The sequence below is a fragment of the Periplaneta americana genome, chromosome 10, assembly GCF_040183065.1.
Source record: "Periplaneta americana isolate PAMFEO1 chromosome 10, P.americana_PAMFEO1_priV1, whole genome shotgun sequence".
NCBI classification, from domain to species: Eukaryota; Metazoa; Arthropoda; class Insecta; order Blattodea; family Blattidae; genus Periplaneta; species Periplaneta americana.
The window spans coordinates 28871601-28895888 of NC_091126.1; the positions used below are offsets into that span (position 1 = coordinate 28871601).

At 36.6% G+C, this 24288-nt stretch overlaps 1 protein-coding gene across 3 annotated transcripts in view; it reads right to left on the reverse strand.

Annotated features, from left to right (window-relative positions):
- Positions 1-24288, reverse strand: part of Mitf (transcription factor Mitf) — a 539922-nt gene that overhangs the window by 202260 nt on the left and 313374 nt on the right. The gene's annotated exons all lie outside the window — the stretch shown is intronic.

The following is a 24288-nucleotide window of genomic DNA, read 5'->3' on the forward strand; positions in this document are numbered from 1 at the left end:
GAAAGATGTCTAGAGAAGAACGAAGAAGTTTATATAACTTAATATTTGTGGACCGAGGAAAGACGTTTGACAGAGTGGATTATAATAAATTTATGGGGATCCTAAAGAAAATGGAGTGGATTGGGAAGGGAGGAGGCTGTTCAGTAACCTTTATGAAACCAGTCAAAATCAGGATAGGAGAAGATGTCAGAAGGAAGTGAAATTGGTAGAGGAGTACCAAAGAATTCCCTTTATCACCTACCCTGTTCAACATATACTTGGAGGATTTAGTTAAGAACTGTTTACAGAACATGGGAGGAGTGATGGTAGGAGGAAGAAGAATCAAGTGTATAAAATTTGCTGATATGGCGTTGTTAGCAGAAGAAGAGATGATACTAAGGGATATGTTACTGGAGTTCAATAACAGCTGTGAGCAGTCTGGAATAAAGATATGTGTCAACAAGACGAAGATCATGGATACAGGAAGAAAAGTAAATAAAGAAGATAATCTTACTATAAGCACTAACATGTGTATGATTGTGAAACTTGGACTCTCACTTTGAGAGAGGAACAGAGACTACGGGTGTTTGAGAATAAGATTCTTAGGAAAATATTTGGGGCTAAGAGGGATGAAGTTACAGGAGAATGGAGAAAGTTACACAACACAGAACTGCAGGCATTGTATTCTTCACCTGACATAATTAGGAACATTACATCCAGACGTTTGAGATGGGCAGGGTATGTAGCACGTATGGGCGAATCCAGAAATGCATATAGAGTGTTAGTTGGGAGGCCGGAGAGAAAAAGACCTTTAGGGAGGCCGAGACGTAGATGGGAAGATAATATTAAAATGGATTTGATGGAGGTGGGATATGATGATAGAGAATGGATTAATTTTGCTCAGGATAGAGACCAATGGCGGGCTTATGTGAGGGCGGCAATGAACCTCCGGGTTCCTTAAAAGCCAGTAAGTAAGTAAGGAAGTATAAGCACTAACATGAGCCCTGCCAAGAAGCCAAAAGGAGAATAGCAATGGCCAAGCAAGCTCTTAATAGAAAAAGAAGCATTTTCTGCGGACTTCTTGAGAAAGAACTATGGAAGAGAGTAATGGAGTGCTTTGTGTGGAGTATAGCATTGTATGGGTCAGAAACATGGACATTACGACAAAGAGAAGCAACTAGAAGCATTTTAAATCTGGATATGGAGAAGGATGAAGCATGTGAAATGGACAGAATAAGAACGAAGCTGTGTTGGAAAGAGTGGGTTAAGAAAGAATGACGCTGAAACTGATCAGGAAGAGGAAAAAGAATTGGCTGGGTCACTAGTTAAGAAGAAGCTGTCTTCTGAATGATGATGAAAGAATGGTGATCGGGAGAAGAGTTCGGGGCAGAAGAGGATATCAGATGATAGACGACATTGAGATATGGATCATATGCGGAGACTAAGATGAAGGCAGAAAATAGGAAAGACTGGAGAATGCTGGGTTCATAGTGAAAGATCTGCCCTTGGACAGAACACAATGAATAATAATAATAATAATAATAATAATAATAATAATAATAATAATAATAATAATAATAATAATGACAGGAAAACTGGAATGCCTTGCGAAAAGTGTCATATTGAAAAAATTCCACCTCAGACATGCCGGTATATGAACCTGATTCTTTGAAGTCGAAAGTCATGCATTGAACTCTATCGCAATGTTGGAATTTATGTCATCACAGTACCGCAAGGCTGTTTACGTTTAGAATATTGATACTACAAAACATGGCAGTCAATGTTTTACTATCGCGAACTTTTTATGAAATTCCGTGAGACACAGAAGCAAATCGTGTGCGAAAACCTTCTATTAAATACGAGCTGTTATAATTAGCTTCTTATGTAAGACGTGACAACGAACCTATCGGCCTGGATCGCTTGCTTACTAGCTGCAGTAATCGACACTTCACTATATACACAAGGCAAACCAGGCTGGTAGAGAAACGAACGACCTCCAAGCTACTCGCTCTACTTTTTTATTATGTATTCAGTGACTTTGTAAGCCATAGGAGGAATGACCTATTCAGAGTAATTCATTGCATTTGTATTTACTGGTTCTGCGCCCACTCACCTATATCTACGTAATAATTTAAATTGCTAGCGAGATCAAGGCAGTTCATATATATAGAAACACACAATTTGCTTCATTCACACTTGGCTGGCACTTAGATTTTAAAGTTATAGGTATTTTTACCTGATGGGTAGAAATAAACTCGCAAGCTAATATTATCATGGGGGGAGATAAATAAGTTATTTATTTTCTTCCACCATGTTAATAATGTCAAAAGAAGTGCTTATACAAATTTTAGCCACTCGAGCGCAATTACGAGGGCCGTAACATGACACTGAACAACAAGAATTTTGCTCCGACTTGAAACAATCTGTCCCTTATCTGGTTTGGTGTGCGCTGAATCCGAAAATGCTCATCTTTTCTTTGTATCACATAAGGTTTTAAGATATAATATGATTTCACTTTTCGATAAGCCTTCTCCCAGGAAACATCTGGCGCGAGTTGGGGTTGTAAACCAATACAAAAGCTAATGCACTTTATGAGTTTATGATCTATTTCCCATTTCTTACGGCTGTTGGCATGTTCTTTTGTACAGGGACATCATTTTATTTTTACTAACATTTTTAATATTAACTTGCCTATACCTCTGGATCAACGCCGTTTGTTATCTCCTTCCACGACTGGAGTTCAATGATACTGGCGTAATATACAAACAAATCACTTTACTAGGTATAGGAGGGAAGAAAATTAGTTCATACATTTACGTAAACTAGGAAATATTGCGCTTTTGAGTTTGATCATTTTCATCAAGTTTTTATTTAATCAAAATACAGTACAGACAGAGCTGTCCATTTGGACGTATTCATTATGCAGTGTATATTACACTGTATACAGCACATTAGCGTACAATATAGAGAATGAAGTTAAAATGAAAAATAATCATAATATGGATATTTAAACACATTTTTTAAAATGATGGCCGTTCATTTCGATACAGGCTTTAGTTCTAATGTGCATATTATCGCACTATAGACTATTGTACCTAATCCCAATTACCAGTTTCGTTCTTCGTACTAGTAACTCATGTTCAAATAATTCTGTACCTACTCTATAAAAGAGTACCTTACGTACTATAAATTCAATCTTCACTTCTGCCCGATCCGAAAACATAAAAGTACTCACACATACTATCTACTGTCCGTCCAAGTGGTTATGTAGTAGGGTCGTAGAAACGGAGGAAATCACGTAACAGTTAATTACTTAAGGAGGTCCTTTTATTTAAGTTATTTTAAACAATTGTATGGGTATAATGTTACGTAGACGTCCAATTCCTAACAGAAATTAATGTTCCGCTAGCATTTACAGAGAGGCGAATAGAAGCAGGTGGGGGAAACCGGGATGCGACGTAGGCAAATGGAAAATGATGCAATATTGAAAGCTCTTTCGTCACTGGAAAACGCGAACATATTTTTGGAACGTACTGTTTATATGACCGTAAGGCTATTATGACTGTATATGCGGACTTGGATCTGTGTGGAGGACGGTTGAACTTCATTAGTAGAAGGGGTGGGAGTGAAGTACATTCAAAAACTCAGGTACAATAAAAATTGAAGTAAAAATAAAATGATATCCCTGTACTTCTTATAAATAAACAGATATTGGCCCCTTCTATTCAGTAAATTTCACAACAGTTCAAAGTGAGATCTACGCAACGAACGAACAAGGATGTGGTTTTCGGTATTTAAAAGAAAAGTTTAACAGTTTAAGTGAAGGCAAATTAAAAGATGGCATTTTCATCTGTCCACAAATTCGCAAAGTTATACTGACTCTTTGTTTCAGAAAAACTTTCCGTTACAGAAAAAATAGCATGGCGCACTTTCAAAGATATTTGTGCAAATTTCCTTGGAAATTCTAGGGCAGACAATTACATCGAACTTGTGGAAATCATGTTAGGTGCATATGAGAAAATGGGGTGTAATATGTATCTCAAATACATTTTTTTACATTCTCATTTTGATTTCTCTCATCCTAACCTTGGAGCGGTAAGCGACGAGCATGGGGAAAGGTTTCAACAAGAAATATCTGCAATGGAAAGGCGATAAAAGATCATCACCCAACATCCTTGCAGACTGTTGTTGTTCCTTGTAAAAGACAGTTCCGGGTCTAGTTATAAACGGAAGTCATTTAGAAAATCCTTCTAAATGGTAACTTCAAATTCAAACATTTTTCTCATTATACACACGAAATATTTTTTATTGTGCTGTTTTTTGTGTTCTATACTATGTAACAACATTTTTGTATCCAGTGCACATTTTGCAAATATTATGAGGCATTTTGAATCCCTGGTCTGTTGTAATTTTATGAATAGCAGTGAAAAATAAAGAAAAGGGAAATTTTTCATAAAAAAATTAAATTCACTTTCCCCAGAAAATTGTACGTGATGGGGCAATTTGGATTTTAAGATCAGATGTAGGGCATACATATTAGTAGTATTCACCTATTTTTATTTCGGAGCAAAATAAAAAGTAAAAATTTGTTGTTCAGTGTAATGTTTCCCTGGGGCCGTTTACAGAAAGAAAACGCAATTTCATGGAAGGATTTACTATTGGAACAGATACAGCAATTATTGAGCTGTTTTTTAACATATTTCCCACCGGAATGAGACATTTGTCATACCGTGGGATCAACTTTGTATCCCTGTGTTGTAGAAGTCTGCCACCTGAGATCGGAACCAGTGTGTGACAGCCATCAGCACCTCTCTGTCGATCTCTTGCTATGACAAATTTTTCAGTTCCAGTGAGGAATATGTTGGAAGACAAATAGTTGCTCTATCTGTCGCAATAAATTTTTCCAGTGAAATTGTTTTCTTTTTGTAAACGGCCCAAGGGAAACATTTTTTACGGCCCTTGTAATTGCGCTCGAGTGGCAAACATTTGTACAAGCACTTGTTTTGACATTATTAACACGTGAAAGAAAATAATAACTTTTTATCTGTCCCCATGAGAATGTTTGCTTGTCAGACGTGAGTCTACGTTGATGGAGTGATGTACACCTTGTAAGTGGAGGAGACATGGATGATAGTCTATGTTTTTTTTTTCGGGGTTTTCCATCAACCAATTGAAACAAGAATTTCTGGATACTTTCTGCGTTGGAACTCGGACTCATTTCGCCGTCATTAAATTCACGTATCATCCATACAATAGCCCGGGTTAATTTCACGGTGCGGAACGTTGTACTTGTACAAGAGCGCGGCCGTTGGGCTACCCAATCATTCACACAATAGGAGTAGTAAACACAATAAACCTCAAGCTGCAGTGTAAGCCTTCGGGTCCCTCCACCGTACAAAAGAAAAAAAAAACGTTATAGAGCGATAAAATCCTTGATAAGAATTCCTCCGAGAAATTAACTGTGAGTTCAGTGCCGGTGATGTACAGTAAAATAAAAGAAAACTTTCCGAAAATGAGGAAAAATTTGTGGACCATTTCTCTCTCACATTGTATTTCGGTTCTGAATAAACTAAAGTTGAAAGTGTCAATAAAATATATGCCATAACAACAACAAAAAACATTATTACAGGAAAATTGGCCTGGTCAGCAATAAGCCCTAGTTGTTTACTTTGCTGGAAAAATAATTATGGTAAATATTTATTAAAGTGATTCGTCGGTTGAGACCGTATTTGCTTGCGTAATTTGCCCTTTTTTTTTTTTTTTACAGTTTTCGACCACCGAAAAATTGGGGTGAGTAAAATACGCGTTTTTTTTTAAGTTTGATCTATGTTTTGTTCTGATGTTAATAAAAATACAGTAGGCTACCGGTAAGTTGTGACAATATTTTATTCAAATTCTCTAATGAATTTTTATAATAGCCCTACTGTTGTTTAGTCAACTGTCCGAAGGCAGGTCTGAACCTCACAAGTGATATCAATAAGACACCACTTGTAAGACAACTAGACCAGGAGACAATGAGACAGAGTGGCCAATTCCTTCCCCCCCCCTTTATATTATTATAACTTTTAATTTATATGATGCTATATAACTCTTATTTTTCCTTCCCATTTTCAAACTTCAAATCACCGGCAATTTCACGCTACAAGTGTTTAAAAGGAACTGAACGAGGCAACTACGGTACTTATAAAACACCCTTTCATCTTCAAGGGCAAGTAACCTAACCTAGCCTAAATTGAGGGTTTACAGTAAGTCTGGAACAATATCATGGAATGCGAGACTCAGCTCTTACGGAAAATATACAAGTTACTTATTTCACCAAGAATCGAAATTGGCCGAAATCAGTTACTTATGTGCCTGTAGAGACTGTCCCAACTTATTTTGCGAACCTTGCTTTCTACCGCACTTGATAAATAACCGGTTTCTATCGAAGAGACGGATCGAGTGCTCTACCGGATTAGGTAGGCTACGTTACGTCACTACCAACGTCACGCCTTACTGTATTGCAGAATTAATACAATTGCAATGTGGTGAAAAGTTCACAGCTTTGTTGATGCTATATCAATGGCCATGAAGAGAATTGATCAATAAACAAGTTTTAATGGGAATTAGCCTCTCATCTTGCACTGCATAAATCTTTCCCATCAATTTCTCCGCACTGTAACGACAAATATATTCTGAACTCACTTAAGTTTACAGCAGACATGAAGACTAACTCAGTATGTGTATATAATTACTGGGGACCGTATTTTTTTATGAAATAACAAGCGTGATTTCTGTATCAATTCTCTCACTATTTCGTTGGGTATTTCGCGAAATATGTTGTCAATTCGGTGAAATAAGTCAGATATGCGAAATTCGCAGGTAGGGGTGAGATATATATTTTTACCCACCCCACTCATCCTCTTTCACAATAGCCCTGCCAAGACTCTGAAATTCGTTACCTGCTAGCATCAGGGACTGTCGAAATAAAATTGAATTCAAACGCAAACTTACTAGGCACTTGGTCAGTAATTGAGACTCGTTCAGACATGGTTTCTTGTAAATAGTTCTCTTAATCTATCACAAAATATTTCAATATCCGGTAATTTCATCACTATAGAATTTTGTTATTATAGGTTTAATTTGTAATTCAGTAAATACAAAAATATTCTTTGTTCTTAATTTCTATGATAAAATATCTAGCTTTCATTAATCAGGTAATCTTGTCGTACTTTAATTTGTATTGTAATTGTAAATTTAATATTAATTGTAATTTTATTGTTCATATTATAGTTGTAATCCCCTGATAGAGGGGCAGAGAAGACCTGACGGCCTTATCTCTGCCAGGTTAAATAAATAAATACTACTAAAAATACCACTCTATACGATAGAGCGGACGTCATTATGTTGACGTCTTGCATGAAAACAAACCGCTGGTTATGTTGTCGCCTGTGGCGTATTTGAAAACTAGTTTGCAACAATGCAATACAGAACACTACAATAACATAATAGAGACAGTCGCATAATATTACTATTCATGTTGGATATGTTCTGAAGAGGGACGCTGATACCTTTCAGTTTTCACCAGTTTATTAGACTAAATATCTGGCTGAATAGTTGAACATAATCACAATTGGCACACTAAATGAAAATCAGTTAATCTGCTGCATATGTCGCTTTTAATGATATTCATCTTGGAAAAAATAACTATTCGCATAGGTAAGTCTAGCCGAACATTGCCATTAATCATCCAGCAAGCATGGGTCATTCCACGAAAATATCAACCTCCATGTCCATTTCCGAAACTATCCAAACCACATCATGTAATACATGTATGAAATCCTCAAACTCTCTACTTTTCGGATATGAAAACCGTTTTTGCATGGGAAAACGGATATTGAAATAAATTTGAAGAATTGTAGTGAAAGTAATTTATATTTCGAAAGTTGGCAAAATGCTTTAAGATTAATTGATCATATAATACTTAGGAATTATTGTTTAATAACGGGACCAAGTTCACAAAGAACTTTAAGAGTGCTATTCATCGACATTTCGCAGCTCGCGCTACGAGCGTACTAAGCTAGCCCCGGCTATCCACTGGTTACTAGTACAGAATTCAAATCATATCCTATCGCTAACACTGGTTTATGAATACGAAAAACGGTGATCATCTACCGGAAGCCCGCGCTAAAAATGTCTATGAATACGGCCCTAAAAGTTTCCTTGTCATTAGAGTGCCCGTTTGATTCGAAAATCTTATGGATTGCAATTTCAGTATTTGATATCTTAATGTTACCCTATTGCGTCATATCCGGAACGAAATTGACGTTTTTTTCTCTATAAAAAATTAACCATTGGACTTATTTCTTTAAACTTTATTTCCTCTTAGAAAATGTAATTTGTCATCAAAAACTATATAAGCGATTTTTTCGTTTTTTTTTGTTCCCCCCCCCCCATTTAAGGCCACTTTTTGTGAAAGAAAGTGCGTCATGTCCGGAAAATTCTCATTGATTTTCGAGACAGAGTAATTGCGTCGTACTAACGTATTCATTTACATGAAGTAATATAAATAGGATCACGTTAATACATACATATATACATACATTCTCTGCCTACAAAAACATATTGAAACACAAAAACCAATAAAATTTACAAATTTTGTTAGTTGTTAACTTTATAAAAAAAATTGAAATAAGAAATTTGGAACAAAAATGAAAGTGCATATTTTGATGTACTTTTCGCTTGTTCGTGCATATTTCATAGTTTGATAGTGCATGAATGCATGCATATTTTGGGATTTTAAAGTGCATGAAATTCTCGTGTCTAGTTGTTACAATCGTTATGTAATATATAACAGCATGTTAAGAAATAAATACAATTTCATAACGTTTGTAAGGGCATTTTCGGGTGTCACGTTCGGAAAGAATTTCTCCAGTCATGTCCGGAACGCAAGTTTCATTTATTTTCTGGCGAAGTTTTCTTGGTATGAAGTTCCGAAATACGTTAAAATAAACCTTAAAGAATGAGTAACGTCCCACATTTTTTTTCCTTTGAAAAATCTTAATTTCGCAGAGATTTAGGGTTTTCCAAAAGGAGAATATAAGTGTGTCTGAAATGCGTCATGTCCGGAACGAAACTTTGACCCCAATTTCCGTCGCTACCTCATCATAAAACATTTTTTGTCTCAATCGAAATAGGACACATTCAAGAACATCTGCCTCGTTTTTCCCCGAAAGAAATATCACAGAAATAAACTTAATTAACGGGTTTAACTCAAAGAATGCAGTCCCAACGTCATGTCCGGAACGATGGAATTACCCACATAAGTATTATTGTGTTTACCTTTCCACAGAAAGAATAGAAGAACATCAATTTACACTAATGACGTGTCAATCATGTCTTAAGAGTTTCCCGCACCAAATAATATGCAAATTTTGTGCCACGCTGATTTCACAAGGCAGTTATATTTCCTTCACCACACGATAATATTTAATTGGTTTGAATAATCAAAACACATCTGATAGGTTTATTAGAAATTAAACTTAATCGAGATATCGGTTCGTTTAATCGATTAAATCGACAACTCTAATATACTGTATACACATACACACGATATTCAATATTGTAATTATGGACACACTTGTATGTATGAATTTACAATGTAGGCCCAACACAACTCAAGTTCATTCAGAATGATATGCGACAGTGACTCAACCTTGATTTTTTTTTCCCTTCCTCGTAAAAACAAGCAACTGAACTTATGCAGGAAGTTGTCACGTCCGCATTTGTAACGTTTGCCTATGCTATGGTATCCATAGGCGTATGCGATAGCTTCCGTTTTGGTTCAAATTCACTTCTTGTCTGCTCCAATTCCTAGGTTTCCATCTCGACGTCAATGTGTGACGTTACTCGCAATTTTACGCTTAATCATGGGCCAAACTGTCTTACAATTTTGTGAACAACATCGCTATATAATAACTAAAAAAAAAATTGTAATTCTTATCAACACCAGCCAAACTCTTTGTTGTTATTTACGACTCAAGAGATTGGCGCTTCCAGCTACGAGTCCAGTGAACCCGACTTCAATTCCCGATAAGTAACCGAGATTCCTTTAACAGGAATGTTCCTTGCCTTCATCTTTTTTAACGTCTTAAGAGGGGAGATACAGTTAGGAGTACTGAAAAATTAGTGAAATTTAATATATTCTTTCTCAGCAATGAATAAACCTGAAACTTTGAAATTTCATGTGCACAGTAAACGCAAATTCTGCAATTGCGCACTATTTTGAGACTGAGCAAAACTATTATCTTATAATTTCCGCAAATATTCATATTTCCGAGTGATTCCTTTACCTATTTATTCCTGAATGTTATATGAACATCACATACGACATACGATATATATATATATATATATATATATATATATATATATATTCTTATATGATGTCTCGCCATCCTCATTGAATAATCAATGAGAGGTCCCGAGTTCGATTCTCGGTGCCGGAACGAATTTTTCTCAAATTAATAGATATTAATAAATCACATACAATCTTTGTCGGTAGAAATATTTTTTTCTTTTAATTTGTATTTTGAAGTCCATTTTTAATTGTAGGCCTATTTGGACAAAAATATAAAGAAACTCTAAGGGCCGTATTCAGAGACATTCTTAGCACGGGCTTCCGGCAGGTGATCAGCAAACTAATGTTTTTCGTATTCATAAACCAGTGTTAGCAAATTTGTTACATAAAATGTACAGCAAATGTGTACAAATTTTCAGAACCATATCTTTAATAGATCATGAGAAAATGTTCCCAATACGTTTAGATTGCTGGTAAAATTCATGTTCTGGGAATAATAAGTTAATTAAGTAGTAAAATATCACTGCAATCGAAAAGTATTGGGGGAAAAAAAAAAGATTCCTTTCCAGGCAGGATTCCAACCACGAAAGTCTTAGTTACCAGTCTATCGAGCTCTGGAGTGAACAAGGCTCTGAAATAAGCTACAAGGGTCGGTCCGGTTTTTTTTTGCCACTACTGTACATTATTTTTTCCTCACTATTACGAACTATGTGAAAAATATTTTATTAAATTTGAATGGGTCTATATTATGTGCATGACTGCACACATTTCAAAAACGGATAATATGAAGATCTTTACTTTGTAATAGTAGTTATTAATATGATAGCTAGTATTTAATTAACGTTATTTTAGGAGTATTTCTATGATTTCGTAGTTATGTTGAAGTTATTTCTTTTGTGCGAGATCGTGCGTATTTGCTTGGTTTCCGCACAAAACCAATCCGCGGAAAGTCTAAAATTCCACATTCAGTATTCCCAACCTAACACACATAACAATTTCCCTCTTCTTACCGCTTAAGTGACATATTGATTTTACTCCTTTAGGCTTTTAACATATTTTTTGAGACGTTCAATATAGTAATAATTATAAATTGGAAACTTACCACTGCAATTTCACCTAAATTGCACTGTTAATTATTGTTTGTAAATATTTGCAAAAATTAAGTAAACTCTACAACTCCACTAAAGCTACTGCATTCGTGATGCAAGTAACATTAAGGAAGCCGTGAAAAAATCAACAAGATTCCAGACTCATCATTAACTGGGGGGGGGGGAGACAGACGTATATCACGACCTGCTGGAGTATAGTAAACACAGAAAACATTTTAAAGCAACAATGTTGAAGATAGATATTTTTGTTTTGCAAATTTGCCGTCATTGAACAGAAACCAAGATGGAGATTTCATTGCAACTAATTAGAAATTCCTCTTTCAGGTATGTAATAAACGATCTTCGCACAAAATAATGTACGATACACGAGCGGTGTGTTTTCTTTCAATTCTCGGAAATTAAAAAAGCTCAACTACGTTTCGCTTTTTCAAACTTTTCCTCGAACATGAAAACTTCAAAATACCGACCGCTCTTGTAACGCATATTACTATTATGAGTCATAGATCACTTTTTCCTGGTTTACCTCTCCGTTTTATAGGCATACAAGCGCATTCAGTTTAGGGTAGGGATATATTTTCTGTGAATGGACACTAAGTTACATAAGTCCAACATTGCGGGCCTCCCTGGATGTGGAATTAGCATGTCACAGGGTCACCGCTGAGACATCACAGGCCAATCACAAGATAACTGACAACCATCCAGTCCCTTAAACGGAAGATAAATACGGACATCAACCCTGTCGTTGAAATGACAACAGGACATCATGGTGCCTGCTCAATATGTTAATCCTCCTGTTAGCATTATTCCTGACAGGCGGAATGGGAGGGAGATTACATTAACCATTTCCCAGCCGACAGTCTGGTGTGGTTTACAGATGGCTCCACAACTAACAATAGTACTGGAGCAAGGATCTATTCTATGATTTAAGAGAGTGTGCTAGAATTTTTATCCCTCTCGATAAATGAGGAGCTCGGCGCACAAATGGCTCAACCCATAAAATTTGCATACTGAATTTATTGCTTTAAGAGCCCTTCATATTATTAGTGGGTCATTTTACGACGCTGTATCAACATCTTAGGTTATTTACAGGTCCACATTTAGGTACAGTGCCACCCTTAGGCAGTGCTAAAATTTGCCGCCCCCCAACTCCCAAAAGTTAATGAGCAGCTACTATCACCTATTATACAGGTTATGTTCAGTTTAAATTAGTTTTAAGTGAAATGTTACTGTTCAGAAAACAAATCACTGGAATCAAAATACATGCATCTTACTTGTGAAGTAAGATTTCCTTTGCACTTTATTCACAGAGAAAGCATTGTTGATGCCATCAAAGTCGAGCTGACGAAGCACATCAGACTCGATGCAAAGAAACATACTCAAACTTATTCATAATTGAAACAAAATTGATTTGTGAAAGGGAGGCTGTGGTTTACTTTTAAACATTGGTTTTGATGGTGGTATAACTATTATGCGTATTTCTTACTTCGATAGGAAGTACAGCGGTATCATTTTATTTTTACTTCAATTTTTATTGTATATACCTGAGCTTTTGAATGTACTTCACTCCCACCCCTTCTACGAATGAAGTTCCAACTGACCTCCACACAGAACCAAGGCCACATATAGTAAGCAGTACTGAGTTTGTGAGTATAGTACGTTCCAGAAATATGTTCGCGTTTTCCAGTGACGAAAGAGCTTTCAATATTGAATCATACTTTCGCACAGTACGTTTGCCTACGTCGCATCCCGATTTCCCCCACCTGCTTCTGTTCGCCCCTCTGTAACAGCTGGGCTGTCTCAGCTCTTCTCTGAAAACATTAATTTCTGTTAGGAATTGGACGTTTACGTAATATTATACAACTGTTTAAAATAATTTAATTAAAAGGGCCTCGTTAAGTAATTAACTTCATGTGATTTCCCCCCTTTCTACGATCCTGCGGCATAACACTTGGACGGACAGTAGATAGCATGTCTCAGTAATTTTATCTGTGCGGGTCGGGCAGAAGTGAAGATTGAATTTACAGTACGTAAGGCACTCTTTTATAGAGTAGGTACAGAATTATTTCAACACGAGTTATTAGTACGAAGAACGAAACTGGCAATTGGAATTAGATGCAATAGTCTATAGTGCGATAATATGCACAAAAGAACTGAAGCCTGTATCGAAATGAACGGCCACTATTTTCAAAAATGTGTTTAAATATTCATACTATGATTATTTTTCAATTCAATTCTTTTCTTTATATTGTACGCTAATGTGCTGTAGACAGTATAATATACAATGCATAATGAATACACTCGCATGGATAACTCAGTTCGTGAGTAAAAACACTTATTCTTAATACAGTACTCTATTTTGATTAAACAAAATCCTAATGAAAATTATCGAACTCAAAATCGCGATATTTCCTAGTTTACGTAAATGGATGAACTATTTTTCTTCCCTCCTATACCTAGTAGAGTGATCTGTTTGTGTTTTACGCCAGTGTAACTACAGTCGTGGAAGGGGATAGCAAACTGTGTTTCCTGTTCTCTAAAGGTATAACCAGGTTAATATTAAAAATGTTAGTAAAAATAAAATGATGTCCCAGTATAAAGTAAGTTGAAAAATAAACTTCAACTCTATCCGGAATAAAGCATACAAATAAATTGCTTGGTGCATCGGCTATACGCAGAGTTCTGTGTTTAATTTCTGACGATATTCAGTTAGGAACGTAGTGTGCAGACAAGCCTCGTCAGTCGTCTGGAAACATTCTCAGACGTGTTGTAGGCCTACATATTTGGTATCATCCAGAAATTTAACCTGAATATGCAATAACTAGGGAACGGAATTTGGAGCAGTAAAAGCTAGTATTGGCATCTACACAGCCATTTGTTTACAACCCTTTATACCAAGTCCTCCCCTCCATGACACACACGCAGATCTCTGCACGTCAACAACAGGTGAATGGTACAGTTGTCGCATAAGAACTTCAACATGCAGGTTTGCAGTTCAGCGTAGTGAAGTGCAGGTACAATGCCGAAAGTGAAACCAACTAACAATACAAAATTGAAAGACTATATTTGTAAAAGCTCCAGATCGAGTATCAAAATTCAGGAAACAATTCCCTAAATTGTCGCTTCCCCCATGTCCAGCTCTTAAGAGATGAGGGTCATGGTTAGAAGCTTGCAATTATTACGCACATCACCTCCAATCTGTGAAGAAAGTGGTTCAATCTTTCGATCCCGATGACGCGGCTGTGATTCAAATATGTCACGAACTGCTAAATGATAGAACAACCGAAAAAGAAGTGACATATATTAAGTCAAATTTTTTATATTTACCGGATGCCATTATACGATTAGAAAAGTCAGGAGTAAAACTAGTAGAGCAAATAAATATTATGAGGACTATTGTAAATTAACTGAGTGCAGTAGAAGGTGAAATAGGAAAACGTCTTGGTGAAAAAAATGAACAGAGTTTTGATTAAATATGATGGGTACAGTATTCTTAGTCGGATTTGAGATGTACTAACAAGGACGTGTCCCAATGACGTCATTTAACATGTGAATTTAATTGACGTATCTTGTTTCAAGTACTCTCCAATTGTCTCTGGAGATTAGAGCGGAGTTTTTCCATGTTAAAAAATTTCCTTCCTTGCAACAGAGCAAAGTTGTATTCTGAAAATTTGAAAATAATATTTACAATTTATTATAACAAGGCACAGCAGGAATAATTGTTTCATCAACAAAACCTAGCATTAATTGAAAATGCCATTTAGTTTGGTTATACATTTTGTTCAACAGTTAATGATACTGTATTAGGCTATATTGTAAAAATTTTAGTATATTGCATATATTGTAAATACTGTAGTATACGTTGTATACATATTATATTTCATGATATTGTAAATAAGGTTTTAATTTAACACGTTCCTGACAGAAAAACATACATATTCAGAGGCGAGTTCCATACAGAAGACAACTGTCTATCAACCATCAATATTTCTACTGACAAGCGAGGACGCAGAGATTGATATTTAACTATGTATATTTGTAATGTTGTTTGTTGGTGTCGTGTGCGTTGCCAAGAAAAGCGGATTATGTATATAGGCCACTATATGTCATTAAACTATTCCATATGTTTATTCTGAAATACGCTTACAGCACGTTGCGTGTAAGTTTGTATGAAGTGGACTGTACTCGTCCATGCTCTGTGACGCAGCTCGCTTGACAGTCACTGAGCTACAAATATCTATACTACGTTTCACCATTCTTTATAATACTCCAAATCCCTTTCCCTGGCAATAACAAATGAAAATAGACAGTATATTTATTTGGAAACGTAACCTGTACTTCAAAACTCTGCGGGAAGTATATTTCGTAATCTAGCGCAGTGAGCTTCCACGAATTGTTTACAATTATCCCACACACAGCCATAAACCATTTCTTACATGCAACATCGAGGCGTACGCACTTCCCGGGAAGTGTATAAAACACTATAAGAATTGTTCACATGTAAGTTGAATGCATCATAAGAAACCATGAAATAAAAAGTTGGCTTACTCACAGAACAACAGTGGGCAACACGTGAGGTTCCATCGCTGTGAAAATGCACTTCATCTCTCTTGGAACCAAATTTGTATGCATTTGTCTGAAAACTAATTTGTATTCTTTGTTTGCGATTGAATTCTCCATCTTTAGTTGTTTTCATTGAGCAAAGGTTTTACAAACATTCTTATGACTCACCCTGTATACATTGGAGTTTATGATACAATATTTGACGTAACGGAGCTATGGTGAAATAAAATGGTAATATATGATTTGTCTAATCCTAATGAACAAAAGACTATGAGTCTCTCTTATGGATGGAGTAACTCTTTTGTGACTGTAGAATGTAGATGATCAATGGGTCTCTATGGGCTATTCCATCTCAAATCGACCGAAATATAGAGAAAATTGACTTTGCAATTTTTAAATACAATGAAACTTTTTCTGTCCGTTGACAACCGTGATACAATGCTTTGTGCAAAGTTTGAGGCATCAGAACTTCATAGTGTTTAAATTAAAAATATTTAAATTTATCGTATTTTCATAAAATTAGCAACTTTAAACTGTTGTGGCTCCGAAACCCTTTCACCCAATGATCAAAATCATGGTTTATTTTGATGCTGAGAAATTATAGTTTATATTGACATATAAACAGTTTTTCTTACTTTTTATGGAAATGGAGAAATTTGGATTTTTCTCCTTTAAGACGCCTTTGCCAACGAAAAAATATTTTTAAAATATATGGTTAGATTCCGCATTGAAAGTACAAATAAACACATTTTTTATTGATGGTATGTTGATAAGAAAGTATTGAAAATATCAAATAAAGAAAATAAATAGTACGCGCGTGAACTAACCAGCTGACTGTAGGTAGTCGAGACAAGCAAGGCCAGGAGACAAACAAGTGATGTGTCGTCTAGCAGTCATGGCTGGGCTAGCTTTATCACAAGTTTTCATAAACACAGGAGTAAAATGACGCCGAATGCTCGCTTATCTTCAGCTCTCGGCCAGTGTGTGGGGGTACTGTGCCGTTCAAGTCTACGCGTGTGAAAAGAATTTATTTAATACCCTCGAAACTTATTGCCGAGCCACTAAGCAAACAATGCCGAATCCCTCTTAATAATGCAAGATTTTTTCTCAATAATTTTTACATTTTTACAAATGGGCAAAAAGCCTAAAAGTAAGTAAAATCAGATTACCTGTCTCTCTGTATACAATAAAAATAATTATTACTTCTTATCATAACCTACTAAATGTCAGCTTCAAAATAAGCTCCCGTTCAATGTTCTGCAGTAAATGGTTCCAGAGTTCTGAGCGCTGAAAGATGCTTGTTTTTATAAAATACGCTAAATTTGTCGCTCAATAGTACGAAAACCGTTTGACTTTCGATAGTATATTTTTGAAAATGCACTCTCCTCATCACCTTGTATAAATAGGGAAAAAATTACAGTATTAAAAAATGCGAGGTTTTTTACTGATCGATTTCATATGGAATAGCCCATACCAAAGTGACACTGTGAAAATCGAGGTACACAGGGAAACTCCATTGACACAGTAAATTCCAGCAGATCCGCCTCAGGACCGATTTATCTGCAGCAGATCTCGCCTTATCGGCCAGGGAACGAATGCGAGTCTCTTGTTAAAAGTCGAGGGCTCGTTTGGAATGTCTGGGTGTAAGGAAGGTTAAGACTTAATGCCGTCAATGGACCGCTTTCCTTGAACTAGTGATAAGACGTAGCTGGACCGTGAGAAAACATCTCTGTTCAGGCACTGACCGCAGGAGCCAAAGTTCATGTCTGCAACACAGGCTACAACTGGGGCAGATGACACGCTTAATAACTGGAGCGTTATCAATATTTACACTGCTTCAAGAAATTGTCATGCAAGCTGCAAAGACTGCCATGATATTGCTAAGGTCACTTACCGTTTCACCAAGTACTTTGAACCTTATATTTTATCTATTTTCTTGCCTTGAAAGTGACAATGAAGAATTCTACGCGATATAGTTCGGCGTAAAATTCGTCCGTTGCGACTCAACTAGCGTGTGCCATTAGTATTCAAGACGATTAGTGCGAAATTACAGAGAGAATTCGATATCTAATTTCAAGGGATCAGAGTGGGTCTGTTGTGAAGATGATTTCCGAATTTTCTACCTTGTGTTGCGATTAGATTCCTCAAGACGTTTCGCAGTTGCTTACAGAATCGCTGAATATGGTAGTATTTAATTTAACGACGTTTAAAACTACTGCATTAACGTTATTCATTGTCGAAATTACACATCGGCGAGGAATATCCGATGTATTTTCCCTGGGCCTTTATCAAGGACAAGTTATTTTAAGCGCTGTTGATCTATGACAGCTTTACTTTCCTCCCGCTGGATACCATGTATGTCACAACAATTGTATTACGGCGCAGATGTTATTTTGAACTTTTGGGCTTTGGCCGTACCCAAGCCTTCTTAGTTGAACCGGATACTTGCGCCGATCACTCCTGTCCCTGTCTTCTGTAACTCGTAAAAAGCATTCAGCTACCGTTTGAATTTGAGTATTTTAACTTCTTGTGCTTTGGTATTAAGCCATTTGATCAAGTTTGCTTTACTTGTATATACACTGGTGGCCATAATTCTGGAAACTTTTTTGTTTCTGTACTGAATTATTATAACATTTGTATTAATTCACAGATTTATACAATAGAAAATGTTATTCGTGACTGACCCGTTACCGATGGGGTTATAATAAAGGTATTATATTAAATCCTGACTATTTTAACAATAAATTATCATTACTAAGCGGGAAATTATGTTATTGTCGTTTAAGATCTAAATATTAATTTCAGATTTCATTATAATTTCCCATTATTTACTGTTATAAAAACTAGTCCATTGTTGAGTTTAAGATTATTGTTGATCAGTAGAAGTATTGTTGAGCACTGGTAGCATAAAATATGGACATTATTAATTTGTTTCTATCATTAGTCTGACTTAAGATTTCGTTAGGTGAACATCTGATTGCTTTACAACAAACTTTATTGATCATTTTATCACAATGGCTCCACGAAAGGACTGAACACCTTCTAGGGCAGCCATACTTCGAGAAGAATGCTACACAATCAAGGAAATTGCAAGAAAACTTGGTAATGGTGCTACATTGCCTGGCGTCCAGAAGATATGTGAGAGGTACAAATCCATAGAATCTTGTAAAACAACACTTAGGACTGGTAGAAAACCTAAAATAAGTCCAAGAGAAGTGAAGCAGATTTGTCGATTAGCATTGAAAGATCGAAGGAAACTTATAATGAAAATCTGAAATTAATATTTAGATCTTAAACGACAAGAACATAATTTCCTACATAGTAATGATTATTTATTGTTAAAATATTCAGGATTTAATATAATACCTTTGTTATAACCCCATAATTAACGAATCAGTCAAGAGGAACATTTTCAATTGTATAAATCTGTGAATCAATGCAGATGTTATAATAATTCAGTACAAAAACAAAAAGTTTCCAGAATTATGGCCACCAGTGTAGTTATTGCTAAGTTTGTCCTTTCAAGAAGCAACTGAGTCTAAATCTGAATCACGAAAATTATTGCAACGTGTTGCACTTTGGTTTCAAGTATTCTGATCGGGTTTACGTTACCGATCTTACCCTAGATCATATATGTAACAGATAACTCATCGCTATGTTAAAATCGGCAGCACTTTGAAGAGAACAACGCCAGGATCGCCACCCGTCCGCCGTAAACGAACACGAGATGGCAGTACAGTCGCTAATGCAATTCAAATGGGAATTATGACGTGACTCCTTATGTAACAACTAGATGGCAGCGTAGTAAACCTGACAAAAATTGTTGAGGTCAAAGCCTATAAGGCCGACCTATCTGCTACAAATATGATCTAGGGTCTTACTAATAAAAGCTCTTATAAAGACGTTTATCTGTCATACTTATACAGCGAATAGCTCGTTTGTAAGCCGTATGTAAATTCCTGACTAATAATCACTACATACGTCGCGTATACCAACAGAACTCTTACACAGCTACGTCGTAGTTTCGTCATTATTTCATTACGAAAGGTAACAATAACTGAGATTCTCTATTGCGTCATCATAAAATGATATTCGGTACGAACAGCTGTTAAAAGGCGACTGCTTAAATCTAGTTCTCTTCTTTTCCACACATTTGCGAACTAAATGTTTAATATTTTTTACAAGAACAAGCTTAGAAATCGGCTGGATATCGATAATGGTTTGAGAAAAAAGTAGGAGCCACTGAAAAGGATATGGGAGTAATTAAAAATGAAAAAGAGGCATTATTTCTCGCATCACATTTCTACGAGACGAACCTTCTATCTTTACTCCCTTAAGGGGCAAGAAATACTAATGATTTTACCACCTATCAAAGTGCTGTCCCAAGATTATTTTAACTATTTTTAATTACAGTGTCATTAAATCTTCTACTATGATGTATGACTTACTCTAAAACATTGACTTTTTTACATCGAGAGTGAGCAAATTATATCCCGGCCAGAAGACGACATAACCAACTCACAGGATGGATTGCGTAGAGTAAACAATGTGGAAGTTTCTGCCAAAGGCCACGACTCACGTCAGCCTGAGTGGAAGTCAAGTCAAGAAAGTTGATTGATTGGGAATGTCCTTTCTTATTTGGGTGAGTGGCAATGTAACTGCTTATATGTATTAAAATACATTAATATATGTAATTTGTGGGTTATCGAATCACAGATATCGCATTATCTCCGTAACCAGTGTGTGGGAGCGCGACAGCTGATGATCAACGATGGATGCAGCTTTCCGGGCGGGAAATAAAGGTTTCACCCAGTATAAAAGTTATACAATGTCGCACAACTGTTTTTAAAAAAGATAAGATAGAAGTCTGTTAAGTTGCTTTGTGTATACTTATCTTTGACTATAAGGTACTTCAGTCATTCCATTCTTGCATTTTCTACGCTACAGCCGAGACTTAATATAAAAATATAATATATGTTCTTTAGTTAAATATCCGAAGACAGGTCTGAACCTCACAAGTGATACCAAAAAGGCACCACTTATGAGGCAACTGGGCCAAAAGATAATGGGGTAGGGTGGTCAGTTCCTTTCCCCCTCCATTGTATACATCGTCGATTAGCTAAATATTACACTACTCAGACTTCAGATGCATACAAACAATTGTTCTTTCTCTGATACATATCGTCAAGTGAGATGTAATGCCTAATAATATACAGGTAATTTAATATTCGACAAATTATTACGCGATTATAAAATACTCGATAAAAAATCCGCCGATTTTGGTTATATGGATAGTATTTGCGTTTCCCAGTCAAGTGATCTGGGCATCGATTCCCGGCATTTGTAGTGCAAGAAATGTATCTTCCGTCCACAGGACTGGGCGTTTTCTTGCGATTTGTGATTTTCCTGTGTCCGCATTTGTGAGCTATTCAGTGTAATATGCGGCCAGATGTTCAGCGGTATCGGCGAAACACTGACAAAGTTTTACGTCATTCCTGGCAATAGTAGAGGGCATGTAACATCACATGTGCCAACTTACGAGAGATGAAATTCGGGGATAAGGGTTCAGTGGGGGTATCCTTTTTAATAATTTATTTTTTTTTTATTTTAGTATGTTATTTCACGACGCTTTATCAACATATTAGGTTATTTAGCGTCTGAACGAGATGAAGGTGATAATGCCGGTGAAATGAGTCCGGGGTCCAACACCGAAAATTACCCAGCATTTGCTCATATTCGGTTGAGGGAAAACCCCGGAGAAAACCTCAACCAGGTAACTTGCCCCGACCTGGAATCGAACCCGGGCCACCTGGTTTCGCGGCTAGACGCGCTAATCGTTACTCCACAGGTGTGGACATTTTTTAAATAATAGTAATAATAATAATAATAATAATAATAATAATAATAATAATAATAATAGCAATGGGTCGATAACATAGCATTAAACACGAAAGTTATGCGATCAATTCTAAATACCAGAGATTATCGTATTAATGCGGGAGACCGAAAGTCATGAGATATTAGCGGATAATTGTCGCATTATGTCCACCAATGTGGAGTAACGGTTACCATGTCTGACCGTGGAACGAGCGGGCCCGCATTAAATCCTGGTTGGGACAAGTTACCTGGTTGGGTTTTTCCGAGGTTTTCGCTCAAATCAGTTCAAGTAGAATTGCTGGGTAACTTTTGGCGCCGGATCTCGAACTCATTTCGCCATCATAATTACAGTTCCCCTCTTTCATAATCTCCGTTTCTTTCCCATGTTACAGCTTTTAATGTAATGACAGGCTGCTGGCCACCACCGAACTTGGACCTCGATATGTGGTCATTAGTTGCTGGTGGTAGTGCTGTGTACAGTGGGCTCTCTCCTGGGCTCATAGTAGCTCCTGGGACTGGGGTTGAAGTACCACCAATAGGTAAAAGGATTCTCTAGGTTCTAAGAAAATTCGCAGGGGACCCGCAGGGGACCCGCAGGGGACCCGCAAGGGTATCTGTAGCGCGGGGAGACTTAAGTCATATACGTCACTCATTTTCGGGTGGTATAATAGGCCAATTCAAGAGGCCAACTTAGGACAGACCCCACCACGTGCCCCTCTCCTTAAGAGGTAATAAACAGATTAGAGAATTATGGATTAAAATTGATAGGTCTGTAATCTAACCACAAACTGATGACAACAAACCTAGAGCAGTGACCTGCTTTAGGATGTCCATTCCCTATACCAGCCGTGGCGAGAACGTGACTCGCGAGACATTGTGGCTCGCAGTGATAGCTGTGCATTTCACTTGCTTCTAACCTCCGCCAACCCCCAACCTCTCACACACTGGAGTCAAACTCCGTTCCATTTATATTTCTCTGACCTGCGAGTGGCATATGTCTCTCTCGAAACCATGTACGAAAGTTCGAAGTAGGATGGGAGGACGCGTTTTTTTTTTTTTTTTTTTTTTGCTGTCAATATGATGAGAATATTGAATGTATTATTTGTTCACAAGCATTACGAGGAAAACGGTTGTATAACATAAAACGGCATTATACTACATGTTACTGATGAAACATTAAAAGATTGTTGTTTTCATCATCATCATCATCATCATCTGTACGTCGACCCTTTTTCAGGAGATCTACGAATAATGCGGTTAGCTCTTCAATTTGAACTCACTGATTTACTACGTGATGTCAAATGAAAGCTAGATGTAAGGACTTGACAAATGTTGAACTTTCAAATCTTTGCAAAAAAAATAAATATTTGAAGCTTCGTTCTTTCGCTTGCTCTGTTGAAGCCATGTTCGCTACAACTTACGTTTGTGAAAAATTATTTTCAACAATTAAAATAGTAAAAACCAAATTTAGATCACGACTGACACACAAATACCTTCGTGATCAACTATGACTGGCAGTAAGTGACATAATTCCTGATTTTGAAACTTTGTCGCAGAGACATTCTGAAGACAGCTAATTTTAGGTTGTGATATTGTTCATTTATTGTTCATTTCTTTCTTCGTTACAGGTACTAAACATTAGTTTGTAGCCTTGTACTGTATAAAATCATATTTAAGTGCTTGACGTAAGGAAAATGAAAATCCGTTAATAATTCAGACAAGCTGCTTCACTTCCCCTTCGGGTGTCCGCCTCCCTCCACAGGTGCTATGCACGTTGCAGGTTACACAGTGGCTCGGCGCACAATTCCATTTTCGCCACCGCTGCACTATACGCATTAGTGTTGAAGTCAGATAGAAGGGAAGTTTAGCAAAGAAAAGGAAGAAAGAAAAGCAAGAAGAAAAAGAAATAAAGAAGAACAAGAAACCAATTTTTTATTCTAATCTTACTTTTGAGTAATAAAAAAAATTATTCATTCTCTTGTTACAGATATACATAATATTCTCAGAATGATTGGCCTACTATTAGGAAAAAAAAAATAGTTTTTTTAAGTAATCGTCCTTCAATTTCTATGAAAACTTAACTAGCTCGTCATTACCAATTCGGTCGCTGCTCATTACGTAAAACAAGAGAATTATGGTGTAATGTAAGTCAATACTGATAAGATATTGTTGGGAATGTAGACATATGAAGGGACTATATATTTTAAAGGGAGGCGCGTCCCTCAAGCTCTTGCGTATGTTACACACTGAGCGGCTGTTGCCTAATAATACTGAACGCCACGAAATCTGCGTTGTTCAGAAGTGAATGTTTTCTAACGCCTCCACATAAGATTGACCAAGATCTTCTTGTCTTCTGATAGCGTGGCGCCGTGAACAATAGCATTTTCATGGAGAAAAAGCACTTGTAAGGCGCAACTCGGTAAC